Source organism: Protopterus annectens, chromosome 7.part0, assembly GCF_019279795.1.
Source record: "Protopterus annectens isolate FY-2018-M chromosome 7.part0, PAN1.0, whole genome shotgun sequence".
In the NCBI taxonomy this organism is placed as follows: domain Eukaryota; kingdom Metazoa; phylum Chordata; order Ceratodontiformes; family Protopteridae; genus Protopterus; species Protopterus annectens.
The window spans coordinates 68,010,593-68,033,106 of NC_056739.1; the positions used below are offsets into that span (position 1 = coordinate 68,010,593).

The 22,514-nt window shown below is 40.3% G+C and overlaps 1 protein-coding gene across 1 annotated transcript in view; it reads right to left on the reverse strand.

The window, feature by feature from the left end:
* LOC122806233 (green-sensitive opsin) overlaps nt 1–22,514 on the reverse strand; it is a 216,866-nt gene that overhangs the window by 23,236 nt on the left and 171,116 nt on the right. The gene's annotated exons all lie outside the window — the stretch shown is intronic.

The following is a 22,514-nucleotide window of genomic DNA, read 5'->3' on the forward strand; positions in this document are numbered from 1 at the left end:
TCACCTGGTACTTGTGTGATACAAGTACTTCATGTGGTACTTGTGTAATACCAGTCCATCACCTGGTACTTTTGTAATAGCAGTACCTTACCTGGCCCTTGTGTAATACCAGTCCATCATCTGGCACTTGCATAATACCAGTACCTCTCTTGGCTCCTGTGGAATACCAGTACCATATGTGGTACTTATGTAATTTCAGTACCTCACCTGGTTCTTGTGTAATACCAGTGCCTCATCTGGAACTTACATAATACCAGTACTACACATAGTACTTTTGTAATAGCGGTACTTCACCCAGTACTTGTTTAACAGTAGCATTTGACCCAGTACATGGTTAATACCAGTACTTCACCTGGTACTTGAGTAATACTAGTACTTCATTTGGCATTTGTGTAATACCAGTCCATCACCTGGCACTTGTGTAATACCAGTACCTCATGTGGTACTTGTGTAATACCATTATCTCATTTGGTTCTTGCACAAAACCAGTGCCTCACCTGGTTCTAATGTGCAATTCTACTCTGTCATACTGCTATGTACAGTATTCTTCTTATGACTGTCTGGGGGGGGGGGGGCTTGTGTGTTTTGGTTGTTATTATTGGTTTGTTTATCCTTCTGTGGGTCTTGTACTGAATATCTTTTTTAATTGAAATGTTATACTGTTGTTCTTGTTATCCTTGTTTCCTTTATACTGTCTGGTGAGTTGATACTTAGAATTTCATTTAGGCTGCACTTGTGTAGCCCTAAATGGCAATAAAGTTTACTTTGACTTTTGACATGGTACTTGCATAATAGCAGTACTTCACTTGGTACTTGTGTAACACCAGTACTTCACCAGATACTTGTGTAAAACACCAGTACTTCACCTGGTGCTTGTGTAATACCAGTACTTCACATGGCTCTTGTGTAATACCAGTAATTTACCCCGTTCTTGTATAATGCCAGTAACTCACCTGGTACTTATGTAATACCAGTACTTCACCTGGTTCTTATGTAATACCAGTACCTCACCTGGTACTGGTGTAATATCAGTACTTCACCTGGTACTTGCCTGCATAATACCAGAACCTCATCTGGTACTTTGTAATACCAGTACTTCACCTGGGACTTGCATAATACCAGTACCAGTACCTCACCAGCTCTTATGTAATACGAGTACCTCATCTAGTTCTTGTGCAATACCAGTACCTCATCTAGTACTTATGTAATACCAGTGCCTTACCTGATACTGGTGTAATATCAGTATTTCATCTGGTACTTGCGTAATACCAGAATGCTTTTACTTGTGTAATGCCAGTACTTCACCTGATACTTGTGTTATACTAATTCCTCACCTAGTACTTGTGTAATACCAGTACTTCACCTGGTACTTGCATAATGTTAGTAGATCACCTGGTACTTGAGTAATACCAGAACCTCATCTGGTACTTGCATAATATCAATCCATCACCTGGTACTTGTGTAATACTGGTACTTGACCTGGTACTGTGTAATACCAGTATCTCATCCAGTACTTGAGTAATATGAGTACTTCACCTGGCACTTGTGTAATACCAGTACATCACCTGGCTCTTGTGTAATACCAGTACCTCACCTGGTTCTTGTGTTATACTAGTGCCTCACCTCGAACTTACATAATACCAGTACTTCACCTAGATCTTGTGTAAAACCAGTACTTTACCCAGGACTTGTTTAGTACCAGTACTTCACTTGGTACTTATGTAATACCAGTCCATCACTTGGCACTTTTGTGATACCAGTACCTCACCTGACTCTTGTGTAATATGAGTACCTCAACTGGTTCTTGTGCAATACCAGTTTCTCAACATGGACTTATGTAGTACCAGTACTTCACCTGGTACTTGCATAATACCAAAACCTCAGTTGGTACTTGTGTAATACCAGAACTTCACCCTGTACTTTTGTTATACCAGTAACTCACCAGGTACTTGTGTAATACCATTACCTCACCTAGTACTTTTGTAATTCCAGTCCATCACCTGGCACTTGTGTAATATTAGTACCTCATATGGTACTTATGCAATACCAGTACCTCACCCGGTTTTTGTGCAATACCAGTACTTCACCTGGTAATTAAGTAATACCAATACCTCATCTGTTACTGGTGTAATATCAATACTTCACCTGGTACTTGCGTAATAGCAGAACCTCAGCTGGTACTTGTGTTGTACCAGTACTTAACCTGGTTTTCATGTTATACCAGTACCTCACCTGGTACTGGTTTTATACTGGTACCTCACCTGGGACTTTTGTAATACCAGTGCCTCACCTGGAACTGACGTAATACCAGTCCTTCATCTGGTACTTGTTTAATACCAGTACATCACCTGGTACTTGTGTAATACTAGTACATCACCTGGTACTTGGGTAATACCAGTACATCACCAGGTACTTGGATAATACCAGTACATCACCTGGTACTTGGGTAATAAGTACATCACCTGGTACTTGGGTAATGCCTATACTTAACCAATCTGTAAACATTTCATGAACAATAAGTTAAAAGTACAGGCCTTCTCATCCAACCAGCATTCCTTTTCTGTCATATTGTTCAGTAAACTTAATTTGAAAATAATTAATTTGTTAAAAGTGAAGAATCAAGCAGAGAAGAAGGTATAAAAAAGCACTTAATGGAAGTTCTTGTGTTAAGGAAGAGGGTGACTGTATGAATATTGAAAGACAGGATGGAAAATAGCTTGTTAATAGAAGGAAATAATATGACTAGGAAGTTGATCAGAGCAAGAAGTAGGTGGTAGTTATATATATTTATAGAATATGGCAAGGAGATCTGTATGATTAACCTTTCACTTCAACCAAATAAGCATTAAACAACAACGTCCCTTATTCTATATCTGAATGACAGTAAGCTACACCCTACTTTGTAAAGGCTGGCTGCTAATAAAATAGCCAAAACTCTTACCATTGCCTTTCATTTCTCACTTACATCAACCTCTGTTCCCTCACTTTTAAGCACTCTGCCGTAATCCCTCTCCCCAAAGTCTCCCACACCCAGTTGACTAAAGGATTATAGATCCATTTCCAATTTCTATCCTATCACAAACTATTTGAAAAAAACTTCTTTGAAAACAGCTATTAAACCACATTAATGGTTATCATCTGCTCCGTCATGCTCAGCTTGTTTTTTCTAACAGCTTTAGTACATTTACAGCCTTTATATCAGAAACCGATAACATTTAGTTCAACATGAATAAAGGCCTAATTACAGCTGTGCTCTTTGTTAGCATGACAAGGGCTGTTATCCATGATTTGCCTCTCAACAAACTTAAAAGATTCAGTTTTGATGAAAACACAATTCATTGGTTTCAAAGATATCTTAAGGACAGATCTTTCCAGGTTTACTATAGTAACTCCTCCTCAAAGATTGATACTTTGCTAATTTCATTTTATGCTCTTTGTTAATGATCTCCTTAATGATCTCACTCTTAAATTTCTAAACCTGAAGTTAGTCTTGTACACAGATAACATTTTTCTACTGGAATGCAGTAAAAAATACACTGACCAGCAAAGCAAATTGCAAGACACCTTCATCTAGCTCTGTAGTTGGTCATCCTACAAAATGCTCTTAACCAAACTTAATAGGACAAACGTTATTGTTTTTGCTACAAGTTGGAAAGTTATTACTATTCTTCCCTTAATAATATCAGACCATAAAGGTATGTTCCTAATGTCATAGAATAAAAATACCTAACTCCGACATTCTACCCTTGCCTCTCCTTTACTACACATTCAGTTATCACTACTAAAGTCCTAACCCAGATAAAACTTTGCTACAAAATCAGCCATTTTTGTTACCTACTGCTAGATTAGCTATAACTAAAAATAGGTTTACTATTGTTTGTACGAATGACATTCTATCGGCTGAAATGTGCCGAAAAACAGAATGTCGAATGCACAAACAGTTTTGCACCAGATAGTCGACTCCACTTATGCGAATGCACAACTGCTTGCCCCCCTGCAAAAATGTGATAGCTGTATAGGAGTTTGATTTACATCAGCTCCTATATGGCTATGACGTGGTGGTTTCGACAACAATGTCGAGTCAAATGCGTCAAGCATTTGGTTCGACATTGTGAACGTTAAGTTTTTTTACTTTTGGTATTACCATTCGTTTATTTGAACGGAAAATGTTTTTCCGTTTGAATAAACAATAGCAAACCCTAAAAATATTCTGTTTCCCAAACTTGAATAGGGTCTCCATTTTCTGCGGTATATTCAGCTAATAATGCCAGCCAAATTAAAGTGGCAGAAAATAAGATCTGTAGATTCATGCTTTTAGCAGACACCTTACACACCAGTACAAGCTGCTTGAGAAAAAAAAAAAAAAAAAAAAGACTAACTATGTGTGACCAATAGAGCAACACTGCTACTGTTGATAAGTACCCTTATCTTCAAGACCCTAAAACAAAGTTACTGCCCATTACTTAAATAAGTGTAATATCCAGGAGAGCAGCTAAAATATAAGAAGCTCCCAGGGCAATGGTTTTAACCTGATTCGCCCTACATTGAAAACTACATTTGGAGAAAAAGCCTTTTCTCGACTAGAACTCACAACCTGGAACTATTTGCTTCCTGAAGTTAAAAATGAAGAAACCACTAAAAATTTAAGAATCCTCTAAATGTCGACCTTCAGAAAGAATCTCAATGCAACTGTTAACATGACAATGTTAATTTCCCTTATCATGGTATGAGCATACAGCATTCTAGGCTGTAGTCAAGAAACGTGTCAGTATAATATGAATCATATTAATAATAAATAAGTGCATAATTTCTGATTTGTAATATATATTCTACTAATTATCATTTTGTAACATACTGTCATCTTACTACTTAATCCTCCTGTATGTTGTTTCGCTTCTGTGATAAATTATGTCCTCGCTGCATGTTGTAATTGCATGTTACACTATGTCCTTCTTACGGATTGTAAATCTTGGCAAACTTTGCACTAATTTCACACTGTAAAAGTTTTGTATTTGCTGCTCACAGACTTAGGCCATGGCTGAAAAGGTTCAATAAACAAATAAATGTAAACTCCATATTCTCTTAGTTTCTTCAAATGTTTTGGCTGGAGAAAAATCATTTTAGAAATTCCATCTGTAATGTTAATTAGTGAAGACTGAAGATGTTCTTGAATAATAAATATCTGATGTGGCAGTACAATCTGCAGCCCGTGCACACATGAACAGAAAATTTCATTGTATCAGATTCCTCTTTTAGGTAGTGAGGCTTGGTTACTCCTGAGCCTGGAAAACACGTTGCTAGTGTTCTATCTGTTGTAGGGTGCACTCACTAAAGACTGGGACATCGATGGCAACTGCAGGGTTCCTGATAAATATAAAGCAGACAGGCTAAGCAGGGGGTGGGAGTCACAATGGCAAATAATTTGGAGCAGGTGCCTTTTGGGAAGTATCAAGGACACACTGCCTCTGCAGAAGATGAGTTTCCTGACATTTAGGTTATGGAATGGTTCCAAAAATAAGTATCTAGGCAGCTGCATGCATAAAATCAATGCAGTTTAGAGGGAAGCCCTGAAAACTAAAAAAGGACATGGCCTTGATGCTGTTCAAAAGGAACTGTTGGAATTAACCTTGTTTGCAGGATAACGTGAGTCATGAAGGAAAGGACTGATATTTTGCAAGCACTGCTCTATTTGCTGAATAGCTTTGACGAAAATGCAGTGTGTTCCGAGGTACTGAAATCTGTTGAGCTGAGCTTTGGAAATGAACCTAATAGTATATGAAGGACCAGGCTCAGTTTTGTTAAACTGAATTTTGGAAGAGAGTCTAGAAGTGCATGGATAATAGTCTTTCTTTTGTGTTAATTCCCATTTTACGTTTTCCTTGTAATAAGTCTTCATTTAAAATCTGACTGAAAGCTGATTCTAAGCACTTCCAGACACTACAGTAGTCATGATTTAGTAACTGACAGCAGAATATTTTAAAGATAAACTGCTTTAACAAGTAGATTGTAGCTGCTCGGACTCCATCACACAGCTCCTTACACGGTCCTTGAACCTCTCTTTGATATAAACCTCATCACACAATCTGTATGTTCAATATGACCAACACTTGCAAGCATTTCCAAAGACCAGTATTTGACTTAGTAGAGAATTCCTGCATAAAAAATATACGCCTTTATTAAAGAAACATGTAAGGCTACCGGCAAGTATTAGTGCAAACTCTGGCACACTGAGTGAATATTTCCAAAAGAACTTTGACAGTTGAGTTTTCTCTTTTATCCACTGTTGTGCAATCTTGAAATAGGTGCACATAGCTTTAGGGAGTTTCCTCCATAATTTGAGATACAGTAATTACGATGAAAGGATAAGGTTGGCATAATGGTTAGGGTGTTTACCTTACAAACACAAGGTACAAGGTTTGATTCTCACATGGGGTAATTGGCTAGGTTTAAAATAGCCCACAAGGGCAGTTGGCCTAGTACTAATCTATGTGTAATCTATCTATGTGTAACACAGCTAATGCGAATCGAGTTAAAAACTATCTAATGTATTTGCTCTCAATATTCATACATGCAGGAGGTGCAGGGGTAAACTACACAAATATAAACTTAATTGCCTAAGCGGTTCCTCAGACCACTCATCTTTTGTCCTGTTGCACTAGTGAGGCACCTACAGCCACCATGGACTGGGGATAGCCCTGTCCTGTATAACTGTAGGGATGCCTTTGGCAGGTTAAGAAGAACCACTGTTTACCAATGACTAACCATGTAATTGGACAGCATGAATCATTACAGTCATAGCAAGCATTTCACAAACTTATAATCCAGTAGGTTTGGTTGCTTTAAGTGTATTTCCATGGACACTCCTTAGAATAAAAGCCTGTGACTTGAAAACACCTGAAAAGTGCATGGAGACTCATATACTTTATTAGATAGATTCGGTCATTAATTAAATTTAAACGATATATTGCACCTGCACCAGTATCAGACTCAAATGCCACAATTATGCCTTTAATCATCAGCTTTTCTAACTAAAATTCTTTATTACTGCTACTTATGGTATGCATTGCATTCACAATTTGTAAACTCATCAGTGCCCCGCAATAGTTCTACTTTGCTTCTAATACATGCAAATCTTGTTGCAATACTTTTTTTATCTTTTAGCCAATAGTTTGCAATACGCTTTTTCATAGTTGTCATAGCTTTGCTTATACCAGATGTGGTATCTGCCTGCTATTTCTTATTTTAAGGCTCTAACCTATGAACTGTATTCCCTAGTTTTATTTTTATTTCTATTTATTTTAGCAAATCTGGGCTTTGTTCTTCAGTCACTGTAAACCACAGCCTTTATTTTACAAAGTTCTCATTCCTTTCAGGTTGTGTGATTGAAAGCTCTCTTTCGCTATCCGAATCAAGGCCTTTATCAAGTATTATGCCAGCGTGCATTAATAATCTGCCTCTAACCTTACCATTTTGTTTCCACACTCATTTGAATGTCTTAACAGTTAATCATGAAAGTCACCAAATTCACAGTCTGGTGATGTACATTTCATGTCAGTGGCATGAGGGTCTGCCGACACCTACACCTAGACCTATAGCAAGGACAGGGCAAGAAGATTAGTTGCACTAAGAGGCATGATTGTGGCTTTAGTCATCAAAAGAAGCAAAGAATTCAGTAAAAAGTGTGAGATAGAAAAGACAGACCAGGCTAAGAAGGAATGCAGGTCGGCTAACAAAGAGGCTAAGAGAGCAGTTGAAATAGCAAAGATCAAGGCATCAGCAGCACTCAATCAGCTTCTGGAAAGTGACTTAGCAGATGTTACTCCTTCGTAAGGGATGCCAGCAAGAACCTGCTCACCAGTCCACAGGGCATCAAATGCAGATGGTAGGACTACTTCCAGCAGCTTCTGAATGAAGAAAACCCCCTCAGAAGCTGTATTACCCCAGACAGAGTCTGGGATGAAAGAAAAAAACGTTGTCTATCCTAGAAGAAGTAAAAGCAGCACTAAGGAAATTAAGTCAGGGAAAGCAGCAGGCCCAGTCGAGGTTACAGCAGATATAGGTTCATAGGTTCATAGGTTCATACTAGGCTATCTGCCCTAGGGCATTTATAAGCCTAGCCAGAGTTGTGTGGCTTTCACCACCCATTAGGTTGAAGAATAATATACCCATTAGTTTGCCGTGCCTCTGTCCAGCAGTGATACAGAGATGATCCCCGGGGTAAACCTACGATCTCCCATCCACTGGTCAAGATTCCTCTTGAACAGAGCCAGCGAGGTGCTCTGTCTCACATGGACCGGGATTCTGTTCCACAGCATAGGGAGTCTCTGGGTGATGAATCTGTCCCTCCAGCACGTCCTATTTATATCCGTGTTGAGGTTTAAGTCTCTTGCTCATGTGGCTCTGGTGGATTTGGATTTTTTGAGGTGGAGCATGTCCATTAATTCCGGGTTGGACATGGCCTTGTATGTCAGGCACAGGTTACCTCTGAGCAGATGGTATGCGACTGAATAGAGCTGGAGTTTCTTCAGTCGGGCAGCATATGGCATATTTTTGAGCCCCTTTATCCTTTTGGTGAGGAACTTTTGGGGTCTTTCCAATTGCTGCAGGTGTCGGGTAAGATACATTCCGAATGGGGCATTGTACTCAATCATTGGTCTGATAAGTGAAGAGTACAGGGGAACAATGACCTCCCTTGATCTGGATGTGAATCCCCTCATAATCAGGTGGGCAATGTAGAAGGTCCTCCTAACCACTTTGGCAATGTGAGTGTCAAAAGAAAGGTTACTGTCAACTTGGGTCCCCAGGTCCCTGATAACCTCTTCTGTACTTAATGGATTGCCACCTATGTGGTAACTTGGGGTTACCTTGTTTTTACCAAAGGGTATGACTATACATTTTTTGGCGTTTAGCTTAAGGCCATGGCTCTGGCACCAGTTATCCATTTCTATGAGACCTCTCTGAAGGATATCTGTGTCTGATGGATTTTCAACTATGGCGCCCAGTTTGCAGTCATCTGCAAACTTTGTCAGCCACAATCCTCCTATGTTTGCCTGCACTTCTGAAAAGTAGATGCCGAACAAGAGGGGGCCCATTGAGCCCTGTGGGACACCGCTTGTGACCGGCTTGGAGTCTGACATGGCACCAGCAACTCTAACCCTGTGGGTTCTGTCCTTGAGCCAGTTTGCAACCCATCTTGTGACATATGGGTTGACATTTAAGCTGGTGAGCTTTTCTATGATACCCGAGTGGGGTATTGTGTCGAAAGCTTTTGCAAGGTCAAGGTAGGCTGTGTGAACTGCCTTACCCTCATCAATGGCCTTGGTGACTGTTTCAAAAAAGTCGACCAAGTTCAAGAGGCATGATCTGCCCTTGACAAAGCCGAATTGGGTAGGATCCAATGTCTGTAGGTCCCCTATGTCTTTATTTATGAGTTCCATTATGATCCTCTCCATAGCTTTGCAGACCAGGCTTGTTAAGCTTATGGGGTGGTAATTACCAGGGTCCGTAGAAGCACCACCTTTGTGGAGTGGGACCACAGTTGCCGTACGCCACTCTTTGGGTACGTATCCTGTGGTAAGGCTAAGATTAAACAGCAGCCTTATGTGTGGGTTTAGTTCCTCATTGAGTTTGTGTAGCACACAGCCGGGGACACCATCCGGTCCCATTGATGCTGTGTTTTTAGCTTTAGAGAGAGCAGCTCTCACCTGGGCATTTGAGATGATTGGGAGGCTACTCTCTGCTGGGATAGATATTTCTCTTTTTGGGGGGAGGGAGGGGAGAAATTTTCACTGAACCTGTCTGCCAGTATGTTTGCAATGTCTGTGGGTTCAGTGATTTTTGTATCATTTTGGACTAATTCTGAGCATATCTGGGAGTTTCCACCCAGATTTCTAACATAGCTAAAGAAGACCTTATGATTGTCTTTTGAGTCCTTGGCGATTTTTCTCTGGATGATTTTATGAGTGATCGTAGTTTTTTACTAGTATTGATCAGAGATGTCTTCCCTTTTAGGGATTTTGCTCTATCTTGTAGTAGCTTTCTCCTCTTGTTGTAAAGTTTGTTTATGGCTGGGGTCCACCAGATCGGGGGCTTGCCTTTGGTGGAAAGGGTCTTGATTTTATTTGGGATTGCTTGATCCATGCAATCCTGGAGGTGCTCGCAGAAAGCATTTGTAAGGTATTCAGCAGCGTGGGTTGTGGTTTCCAATGACTCAGGGGCCTTGAAGGATACCACACCAGTCTTAAGAAGTGTGAAGTTGGCTTTTGAGAAGTTCTTCACTGTGGTCTTTTTTGCTGGGGGTGGGGGCAGGATGTGGATCTCCAGTGAGATTAGTTTATGGTCTGATCTCACCAATGAGGGATATACTTCCAGTGTGGAGCATTTTGTCCCCATGTTTGTGATGATCAGGTCTAGTATATTTTCACCTCTTGTGGGAATGGTGACAAGTTGTTCCATAGCATTTGAGTTTATGAACTCCAGGAACCTTTGGGCTAGGGTATTGGGGCTTGAGTAATGTTCCCAGTCTATGTTTGGGTAGTTGAAGTCACCCAATATGATGGTGTTTGGAGAGACATTTATACTCTCCAGTGTCTTCAGGAAGGCTGTGTGGGGTTCCTGAGTTTGAGAGGGTGGCCTGTAACATGCTACAAACTGTAGAGCAGTTTTGCCTATGGTTAATTGCACCTGAATGGTCTCTGATGCTTCGTGAGTTGCCACCAGCCTGGAGGTGTGGGTATCCTTGATGAATATGGATACACCCCCTCCTTTTGTGGTACGGTCCAGGTTTTGGGGCCGGAATACATGATATGAGGTTAAACCTGATAGTGCCGGGGTGCTCTCAGGAGCCTTGAACCAGGTTTCAGTCACAGCACAGACATCGATGTTCTCCATACTGAGGAGGGCTTCGAGGGCGTGCATCTTGAGATTTAGACTTCTGGCATTGAGCAGCATTACCCTTAGTTTTTTTCCATTATTGTTTTCTAGGGCGGTGGGTTTAGAATTTGAGCCTTGTCTAAAAAAGGCAATATGGGGGTGGCAAGAGCCTTTGCCAATATCCGGAAACCCAGGGGTGACAGGTGCAAGCCATCCCTTGCGAAGCAACGTGGCTTGTCAAGCATGTCATTCCAGGCAGACAGACATTGGATCCCCTTAGAATGACACCAGAAATTAAGCCAATTATTAAAACTGATCATTTTGTCTCTGTATTGTGGCATCATTCTTGGTGAAGGTAGGATACTGCTCAGGGTCAGGGTCATACCAGCCTGGGCTACATAATCTGAGAGCTCCTTTATGTCTCTTTTCATGTAGTCCAGGGAGGTATGTCTCAGGTCATTCACACCGGCATGGACAATGACTGAGTCATACTTGTACTTGCTGTGGAGTGAGCTGAGTGCTTGTGTTATGTGGCGGATTCTAGCGCCCGACAGGCAGCTTACTGTGACCCTCTCCTTGTTCAGTCTGGTGAGTGGGACGTCAGTGTGTCTGACTATGGAGTCACCTATGACAAGTGTGTCTGGCATTGTGTTTGGCCTTAAGGGCTGTGACTGATTTGCACACTGACTTTGTGATCTATGTGTTGCTTGTGTTATGTCATGAGGTGGCAGTTGTTTGGGTGTCTGCTTTGGAGGCCTCTGCTGTTTTGGTAGATTTTTGATCAGTGCCTCCGAGTATGTCTTTGTGTGTTTATGTGTTTGATTTGTAGTTGTGATAGTTCTATGTGAGACTGGGTTTATGGTGTGTGTGGTTACCTTCTCCTCCTGTCTGGTTTTGCCAGTCCTGAGTTGAGAGAGATCAGCCTCCAGTTTGGCTATATAGTTGCATCTCTCGCATGTATTTGTGTTTTGTGGGAGGAGGAGAGGGTTGTCTGTGTACATGAGGCAATTGTAATATTGCCTCAATATTCCCAGATTCAACAGCTGAGCAGGAGAGGACGATAGCAACTGACCCTTTGACATGCTAGAAGAAATGAAAAAGTTTGCTGTGTAACTGAGTCAGAAAGGACCTATAGGGAAGTGGGTACTCAAGGGGGTTTTAAGCTAGTGAAGTACTTTGTATAATATAGAAGTGCTTTACCTGACTAAAAAATGCTTTAGGAACAAGTGCTGAGCTTTACAGATAGAGAATAGACTGTTTAGATTACAAGTAGAGCAGTTCTAAGGGAAAAATGAAGAGCAGACTTTACGGACCCAGAAATAGTTTAACCTTGTTTATCCGGCGCTGCCCGATGGTGCTCTAGTGGCAACTCCGCGCTAAATGCAGAAAAGGCAATAAGTCAGTAGTACAGGCTAGCACACTTTAGTGGGCAGCCAAACAATTAAATTAAACAGCAAACAAACACTTTTCGACTTGAATTAGACTAATTTCGACTAAAATGTACTTTTAAGTGCAGATAATAAAAAATGCAGTAAATAACTATGAAAACAGTTAAAGCTTGCTCTATGATTAAGATGTTGGGCAAATTAGGGGAAAAACAGCTCCTCAGAGAAGTCTGAAGAGAGAGGTGCATCACACATAACTTGAGAATAAGCACTCTAGTGCCAGTGTACAAGAAAAGGGGGACATTCCCAACTGCGGGCAGTACAGAAATATCAAACATCTGTCACACTGCATCAATGTACTGCAGAGGGTAATTAATAAATGAATATGCAGAGTAGTAGAAAGTAAGATGAGAGATGAGCAGCTCAGATCCAGATCAGAATTCAACACAACTAACCTGATGTTCGCAGTGAGACAGATAGTTGAGAAAAAGCTAGAGATGAGGAAAGTGTCCACATGGGCATTTCTGGACTTGGAGAAAGCATATGCCAAGGTGCCAAGAAAGCTGATTTGGACAGTTCTGCAATGGTTCAAAGTCCTCAAAACATTGGTAGAATTGCTGCAGGCCATGTACAAGGACCCAGTGATGGTGACCATTTGAAATTTGGAGACCCACTAAAGCGGGTCCTGAAACGCAGAAACTGGACAAAAAATGGACTTACATATACCAAGTTCAAGATGGCCACTTCACAGAATATTCCCTTTTCACCATATTACAGCAGTCATGGAGTTTGTATATGTATATATATATATATATATATATATATATATATATATATATATATATATATATATACATATATATATATATATATATATATATATATATAAGTTTGGGGGTGTAAGCAGCTCACCCCCCTGCCAAAAAGAAGTTTAAATGAGAAGAGCAATGTTCAAGATTCACTCTTCTACTGAATTTTCAATTTCTTTTTCTGCGTGTCAGTGCTCGACATTATGACTGCTGACGTTTTAATAGGGAGCCCCCAATGACATAAGTACAAACATTGCTCAGTCTCACAGAGAGGTTCCCAATGTGAGTGGGTAAGCATCTGGCTTCAGCTCTGTGCTCACTTCTGTTCATACTGATGACAGACTACATTAGCAAACAAGTTGGAGGGGACAGATCAACAAAACTGCTGTATGCATACAGCGTGGCATTACAGGCAGACTCTGAACAAGAATTTCAGCAATTGAAATGGAATGGAATGCAAAAGTGAAGGCAAATGGGATGAAACTGAGTACAGATAAGACATAAGACAGTAGTAATGGTAGCCAATGGAGGAAATCAGAAGAAGCTGAAAACTGAGAAAGAAGGCCAAATAGATGAACAGGGTAATAGCTTCAGGTATCTGGGAGGGGTCATTGAGGAGAAGGAATCAAAGCTAAAATCAGTGGGACTGCAGCCACCTGGCATACCATGTCAGGGGTTGTGTAAGGCAGAAGAATTCTAAAGAAGCTGAAAAGTAAGCTGTACAAAACAGTGGTGCAACCAGTACTACTGTATGGTACAGAAAACTGGCAGTAAAGGCAGATCAGTTGAGGTGATGGAGATGAAGTGCCTGAGATGGGTGGTACAATGCACATTGTGGGACAAATTAAGAAATGAGAACATAGATGCAGGAGCCAAAGTAGCTCCAGTTGCAGGAAAGGTCAAACAACAGATAATGGTGGTTCAGTTACATGTGCAGGAAAGCAGAACATAGTCTGGTGAAGAAGATTTGGGACAGACAGGAAAAGGGCAAGAAGAAACAAAGGCATCCAGCAAAAGGATGTATTGTATTAGAGAAAACTTGCAACCCTCAGGCATGACTGTCGAAGAAGTTAAGAATAACAATGAATCAAGAGAGATAGCAACAGTTGCTGCGACACCCTGACCCTATATAAAAATGGAAAAGGCGATGATGATGATGATGATTGGTACTTTAGTCTAAGCAGTGATGAGCTCCTAATCTGTCCCTCAAGTAGTGCTGCCATCCTGTAGTGGTAAACTAAAGCATTTAAAAACACCCTCATTCTTTTCCCGCTTGAGATAGGAAGAGCACGACACGTTTGATTTTTGTCTCTTTCCTTTTGGCAGGCCCACATACAGTGAGATATGCTCAATTTTTTAATCCGAAGTTTTCAATTTTAGGAAAAGTTTCCATGAAGCATGTTTTGAGCCAAAATGTGTATGAAGAACTGGAGGCTCAGTGTGGGAAGAGAAAAAAACTAAATTAGTATTTGCAAGAGCAAAAATTGTGACTTACTCATAATTGTTTTAACAAAACAAATATGAAAATACAAAACTGAAATCATGTTTTTTTCCACTAAAAATGTGAAATATTGACTGGTCTGCTATTACTCATGGATGTGATAATACAGATGCATCAGTAGATATATTCTGAAAGTGCATAAACCAGCTTCAACACAGCAAAACTCAGCAATATGAAAATTCAGAAATCAGCATAAAATGTGGGTTCAAGAGTGAAGGGGGTTTGTCGGATCCACCTGTTGACTGTAATATTACTGTGAGATGCCCACTCTTATGTGGAATGATAGAAAATCCTGTGGATTTGATTAGGAATGGCAGCCTTCTGCATCTAAACCAGAGTAGTGAGTTGACATTGGTCTCTTGTAGAAGTCATGGTCTCTTGTAGAAGTCATGGGCTGTCAATAACAAACTCCATGTTCAAAAATGAAGTATAGGCGCAGTCCAATACCAATAAAGGCTTCCTACGTTATAGGGGTAAAAAAATCCTTCAATGGTGCACTAGCATTATTATTTATTTATTATGTATTCATTTATTTATTTATTATGGTTTTATACAACATTTTTAAACACCATTTTTAACATTTTATGATTTTTGATGTCTGTGCCAGGGGTCTTTTGTTTTGGTGTATATGTGGTTTAAACAGCACGTTTTCAACAACATGTTTCAAACTTTCTGTACATTTTTTCCACCAGCAAAGAGTTAAAATCTGTATTAATTAATGGCCAGCCTATAGGAATCTAAAAGTAATTAACTGAACAACTAGATTTGTTATTTAAACTGAGGATGCATGTAAAAACACAGATTCTGATGAAGTCTCCGTACTGGAGATGCAAGCGCTTAATCTGGATGTTTTTTTATCATTATTTTTAATTTTTATTAGTAATACAATAAACTTCGAATCACCTGTTGGAACTGTGGTGCACCATTGAAGGATTTTCTACCCCTATAATGGAGGAAGCCTTTATTGGTATTGGACTGTGTCTGTACTTCTTTTTTGTGGTTTTCATGTCATTTTGGTTACCAACAAACTCCATGTTCAAACAAAACGAGGTTCATAAATATATTTAGTGTCACAGTGCCTTCAATTGAGGGGTGCTGATCAACTTTGTGGTCAAATCATCATATGTGGGGACATAGATGCTGGAGTCTTGGGTGAAGAGAGAGGCATAGGTGCCAGTTTTTGACCACGTAGATGTGAACTGGGTTTGCTAGACAGGGCATTGGTTGTACAGATCTTAGAAAAGTAAAGATCTCTTTGGAATGGCTGTAAATAGGTGTTCAGTTCCCACCTCCAAAACGACTACATCTGTTTTCCAAGTCAGACTGAAGACAGTGAATCTGAGTAGAACACAGTGCGGCCGTCAGTCACTGAGATGGTAGCAAGGAGTTCTTTATATTTTGCAGTGATAATCCTATGGTCAACTGGTGGATACTAGTAGTGAGGGAAGTGGTTAAAAGTAATGCCCAGGGTTTGGGTAAGGTGAGTAATGTACATTTTAGGCCTGCTTGGAATTCACTGTCATGATCTTACCACTGCTTAACTGCACAACCATACTCCCTTACCACTGCTTAACTGCACAACCATACTCCCTCACCACTGCTTAACTGCACAACCATACTCCCTCACCACTGCTTAACTGCACAACCATACTCCCTCACCACTGCTTAACTGCACAACCATACTCCCTCACCACTGCTTAACTGCACAACCATACTCCCTCACCACTGCTTAACTGCACAACCATACTCCCTCACCACTGCTTAACTGCACAACCATACTCCCTCACCACTGCCCAGCATACCATCACCAAGTACAGAAAGAAACTGATGTTTGTAAAGGTTTTTTGTAGAAGGGGCTGCAGTCATCCTCATTGTGGGAGTTTCACTTCCACAACCCTGAATACATTTGCTAACTCCAGGGTTGCCCTATCTTGAAATAAGAGAGCACAATGATACTGTAATACTATACAACCCACTTTGGTCTGAACCATGCAGCTTCACAGTTGCTATATTTCATACTGATGTTTCAGCACCCCCCCAGGTGTGGTTGTTATTAGACTATTAATAATGATAATTTGGGTGGTGGGCCAGTGTAAGCAGGCATTCTGATGGTGTAGTCAGTGGAAATTTAAACTAGAGCCCTGCTTCATGGTGTCACGTGGATATTAGAAACAGTAGTTCTGGAATTGTTAATTAGGATGATGGTCCCTGCCTTTAACAGAAAGGACTAAAGGGTGTGTGGCAAATGCAGAGGACTAACATAACTCAGCTACCCTGGAAAAGCCTATGTCAAAGAGCAGGCTGGAGGGATGACAGTCAATCATTATATTCAAAACCTTAGATTCTGAAGAAAGTGTGTGGATTCTGTCCACATTGTGGAAGAGTGGGTCATGTCTTTAGCAGTATACAGGTGTTTGAATCTGTCTTGGAAATGTACTCATTTAGTCTGTGGTTGTTTTATGAACTTGTAGAAAGTACTTAACCACATGTCCTGCTGTGTGCTTTATTAGGTCTCACAGGAAGATGGGATCTTGGAGGAGGAGTTGCATGCTGACTGGTCCCTGCATGAGTTTGGTAAAACATGTAACCACATTCTTACCATGAAATCAAATTCAGGGGGGGGGGGGGGGGTATTGCGATTTACTAATAATATGCTGTGACACTGCTCCTGTTTTTGAGTCTCAGGGGCCACATATCATAATTTAGCTGACTATTTCAGAGTTTCCTATTTTGGAAACTTAGGCTGGCATCCCTGTTGTTTTCTGATGATGTCCTTTTGGATGCATTTGGGAATCAAGGGATAGCAGGGAATGTTTCTACTCATGTGGTATAATTTCTTTTCATTTCTTCCTTACCATCCATCCCATGGGCAAGCATGCAATGACCATGCAAGTGGATTACCTTATGCTTGCTTCTCCCATCATAACTAATGCCATCACCATAGTTGCTGCAGTGTCTACATTTTGGATCCTACTAAGGTAGGAACTATGATGCAGCACCCCAAGGAAGTAAACTAAGTAGTGCTGTTCGTATTCTGTCTCCTGCCTCAATGGACCTCTGACATTCAGGTCACCAACATCGCAGGCAGTCACCTTGCCACTATACTGGCTGGTATGGACACTGCAAGTCTGCAATCGCAGATAAACCCAACAATGCAGTATATTAGTGGAAGTAAATAGGGGCATTACTGTAATTATTCATTTTCCCTAACAGCAGGAGCATCCTTTTCTTCTGTGGCATGAAACTGTAGCTTACCTTACATGTACCACTGAAATCAGTTTGTGCCACATGTAATAAGAGGAGAATATGATGGCACAAACAGTGCTGAAAGGCATATAGCAATGCAATGACAACCTGAAAGGAGGTTGAAAGTCACTTTTCTTTTACATCACTGAAATGTGAGCAGACAAAACATACTGATGCCTGCAGGGTGGAGGCTGGACACTAGTGTACTGACCAATAGATGGTAGGGGCGGTGAGCTGAGCTGCTGTTTATCTAGAAATGCCCCCCCCGGTAAGCATTGTAAGCAATACCCAAAAACAAAAGCAAATTTTGTGGTAGACCAACTGTTAATGGAAAGGCCTTTAAGGCAAAGAAGGAAAACATGAAAGAATACTTGTCATATCGGACCAGGATGGTTGTGGCACCTGCAACCCAGGAGAACGTTTTAGTGAGCTGAAGTGCAAGGCTGCTTTTCTTAGATACTATGTGCCTGACACTATGATTTCACAATTGTCCTGAAGTGGTGCAAGTGATCTTTCAGAAACACACCTACTTAACAAACCAATTAAGAAAGAAAAACACTTTCAGACTTAACATCCCCAGTCGTGCTGTAATCTGAGCCCTGAAATGGCATTACTTTTCTACATAGTATAATTTCCTATGGCAAGGCAAGAGCTCAGTAAAACTTTTTCATTTACATCCCTTCAAACCATGGGACCAACAATGAAGTTGTTAAAACAGGAGTAAGAGGGCATGGTATCTGTCAGACTCATAAAGATTCATCTTTACTGAAGTGGATGGGTTTTATATACAGAGTTTAAGTGAAAATAGCTTGTTTTGTGAAGATAATACGCAACAGAACCCTCTTTGGACAAGAATTACATTAAGCAGACAAATAGCGGGGGTTTCATTATTCATATTCCATAACCTAGTTATAGAATGCATATCAGAGTACCATAACCTAGTTATAGAGTGCACATGGGAGTACCATAACCTAGTTATAGAGTGCACATGGGAGTACCATAACCTAGTTATAGAGTGCACATGGGAGAACCATAACCTAGTTATAGAGTGCACATGGGAGTACCATAACCTAGTTATAGAGTGCACATGGGAGTACCATAACCTAATTATAGAGTGCACATGGGAGAACCATAACCCAGATATAGAGTGCATATGGGAGTACCATAACCTAGTTATAGAGTGCATAAGGGAGTACCATAACCTAGTTATAGAGTGCACATGGGAGTACCATAACCTAGTTATAGAGTGCACATGGGAGTACCATAACCTAGTTATAGAGTGCACATGGGAGAACCATAACCCAGATATAGAGTGCATATGGGAGTACCATAACCTAGTTATAGAATGTATATGGGAGTACCATAACCTAGTTATAGAGTGCACATGGGAGAACCATAACCCAGATATAGAGTGCATATGGGAGTACCATAACCTAGTTATAGAATGTATATGGGAGTACCATAACCTACTTATAGAGTGCACATGGGAGTACCATAACCTAGTTATAGAATGCATATGGGAGTACCATAACCTAGTTATAGAGTGCACATGGGAGTACCATAACCTAGTTATAGAGTGCACATGGGAGAACCATAACCTAGTTATAGAGTGCACATGGGAGTACCATAACCTAGTTATAGAGTGCACATGGGAGTACCATAACCTAGTTATAGAGTGCACATGGGAGAACCATAACCCAGATATAGAGTGCATATGGGAGTACCATAACCTAGTTATAGAGTGCATAAGGGAGTACCATAACCTAGTTATAGAGTGCACATGGGAGTACCATAACCTAGTTATAGAGTGCACATGGGAGTACCATAACCTAGTTATAGAGTGCACATGGGAGAACCATAACCCAGATATAGAGTGCATATGGGAGTACCATAACCTAGTTATAGAATGTATATGGGAGTACCATAACCTAGTTATAGAGTGCACATGGGAGAACCATAACCCAGATATAGAGTGCATATGGGAGTACCATAACCTAGTTATAGAATGTATATGGGAGTACCATAACCTACTTATAGAGTGCACATGGGAGTACCATAACCTAGTTATAGAATGTATATGGGAGTACCATAACCTAGTTATAGAGTGCACATGGGAGTACCATAACCTAGTTATAGAGTGCACATGGGAGTACCATAACCTAGTTATAGAGTGCACATGGGAGAACCATAACCCAGATATAGAGTGCATATGGGAGTACCATAACCTAGTTATAGAATGTATATGGGAGTACCATAACCTACTTATAGAGTGCACATGGGAGTACCATAACCTAGTTATAGAATGTATATGGGAGTACCATAACCTAGTTATAGAGTGCACATGGGAGTACCATAACCTAGTTATAGAGTGCACATGGGAGTACCATAACCTAGTTATAGAGTGCACATGGGAGTACCATAACCTAGTTATAGAGTGCACATGGGAGAACCATAACCCAGATATAGAGTGCATAAGGGAGTACCATATCCTAGTTACAGAATGCATATGGGAGTATCATAACCTAGTTATAGAGTGCATAAGGAAGTACCATAACCTAGTTGTAGAATGTATATGGGAGTACCATATCCTAGTTACAGAATGCATATGGGAGTATCATAACCTAGTTATAGAATGCATATGGGAGTACCATAACCTAGTTATAGAATGCTTATGGAAGTACCATAACCTAGTTATAGAATGTATATGGGAGTGCCATAACCTAGTTATAAAATGCATATGGAAGTACCATAACCTAGTTATACAATGCATATGGGAGAACCATAATATAGTTATACAATGCATATGGGAGTACCATAGCCTAGTTACAAAATGCATATGAGAGCACCATAACCTAGTTATACAATGCATATGGGAGTACCATAACCTAGTTATACAGTGCATATGGAGTACCATAGCCTAGTTACAGAATGCATATGGGAGTATCATAACCTAGTTATAGAGTGCATAAGGGAGTACCATAACCTAGTTATAGAGTGCACATGGGAGAACCATATCCCAGATATAGAGTGCATATGGGAGTACCATAACCTAGTTATAGAGTGCACATGGGAGAACCATATCCCAGATATAGAGTGCATATGGGAGTACCATAACCTAGTTATAGAGTGCACATGGGAGAACCATAACCCAGATATAGAGTGCATAAGGGAGTACCATAACCTAGTTATAGAATGTATATGGGAGTACCATATCCTAGTTACAGAATGCATATGGGAGTATCATAACCTAGTTATAGAATGCATATGGGAGTACCATAACCTAGTTATAGAATGCTTATGGAAGTACCATAACCTAGTTATAGAATGTATATGGGAGTGCCATAACCTAGTTATAAAATGCATATGGAAGTACCATAACCTAGTTATACAATGCATATGGGAGAACCATAATATAGTTATACAATGCATATGGGAGTACCATAGCCTAGTTACAAAATGCATATGAGAGCACCATAACCTAGTTATACAATGCATATGGGAGTACCATAACCTAGTTATACAGTGCATATGGGAGTACCATAGCCTAGTTACACAATGCATATGAGAACACCATAACCTAGTTATAGAATGCATATGGGAGTACTATAACCTAGTTATAGAATGCATATGGGAGTACCGTAACTTAGATTTATAATGTATATGGGAGTACCATAGCCTAGTTTGATATGGTTAATCATCCCCTACTTATAAATACCCTTGAACTTCTTGCTCTTGATCCCCCAGTTATTCAATGGTTCAAATCTTACCTTAACAATAGGCAACAAGCAGTTCTCTGGGAAAATAAACTATCATCCCTCCTACCAGTCTCCATAGGAGTCCCCCAGGGCTCAATTCTAGGACCCCTTCTTTTTTCACTATTTATCAACAACCTTCACAGAGCAGTCCCGGAAGCTACCTGTATTCAATATGCCGATGATTCCACACTTATATGTTCTGCTAACTCCACCTCTGAACTTCACTACCTAACCCAAAAAGTATTTAATATAGTTGAAGAATGGTTCCTAAAACGTTGCCTTCTTTTGAATGCCAAAAAAACTAAACTTCTACTATTTCCACCTACCAGTAGGTCCTCTCCTATTGATCTCTCTATTGTATCTAGCAAAGGCACCCTGATAACTCCTGAGCAATCTACCAAACTTTTAGGAGTCACAATCGACAACAACCTCACCTATGATATGCATATTAACAACACCATACAAGCAGTGAACAGAAAAATTGATTCCTTATACAGAATCAAACCCTTCCTTACTCCTCTGGCCAGAACCACCATTGCCCACTCTCACTTAATCTCAACGCTTCTCTATGCTTCACCAATTTATACTAATCTAAAAAGAACTAACCTCCTCAAAATTTCTCACGCCTATAACAATATTGCCAGGTTTGCTACCAGCAATCCATACCAGACACACCATTGTCTTAATCTTAAGCAGCTCAACTGGCTTGAATTACCTAACATGCTAACATTTTCCAAACTCATCATTGCTCACAAAATCTTTTATCAACCTAAAAATACTCCTATTCTTGCTAACCTTATCACCCCTTATACTAATCTAACTTCATTACGTTCTTCAAGTAGATTACTTGTTTGTACTACTAAGTCTAATAACTTGTCAGGTGATAGTATTTTCTCAAACACTGTTGGCAAACACTGGAACCTTCTACCTACAGATCTAACTCTAC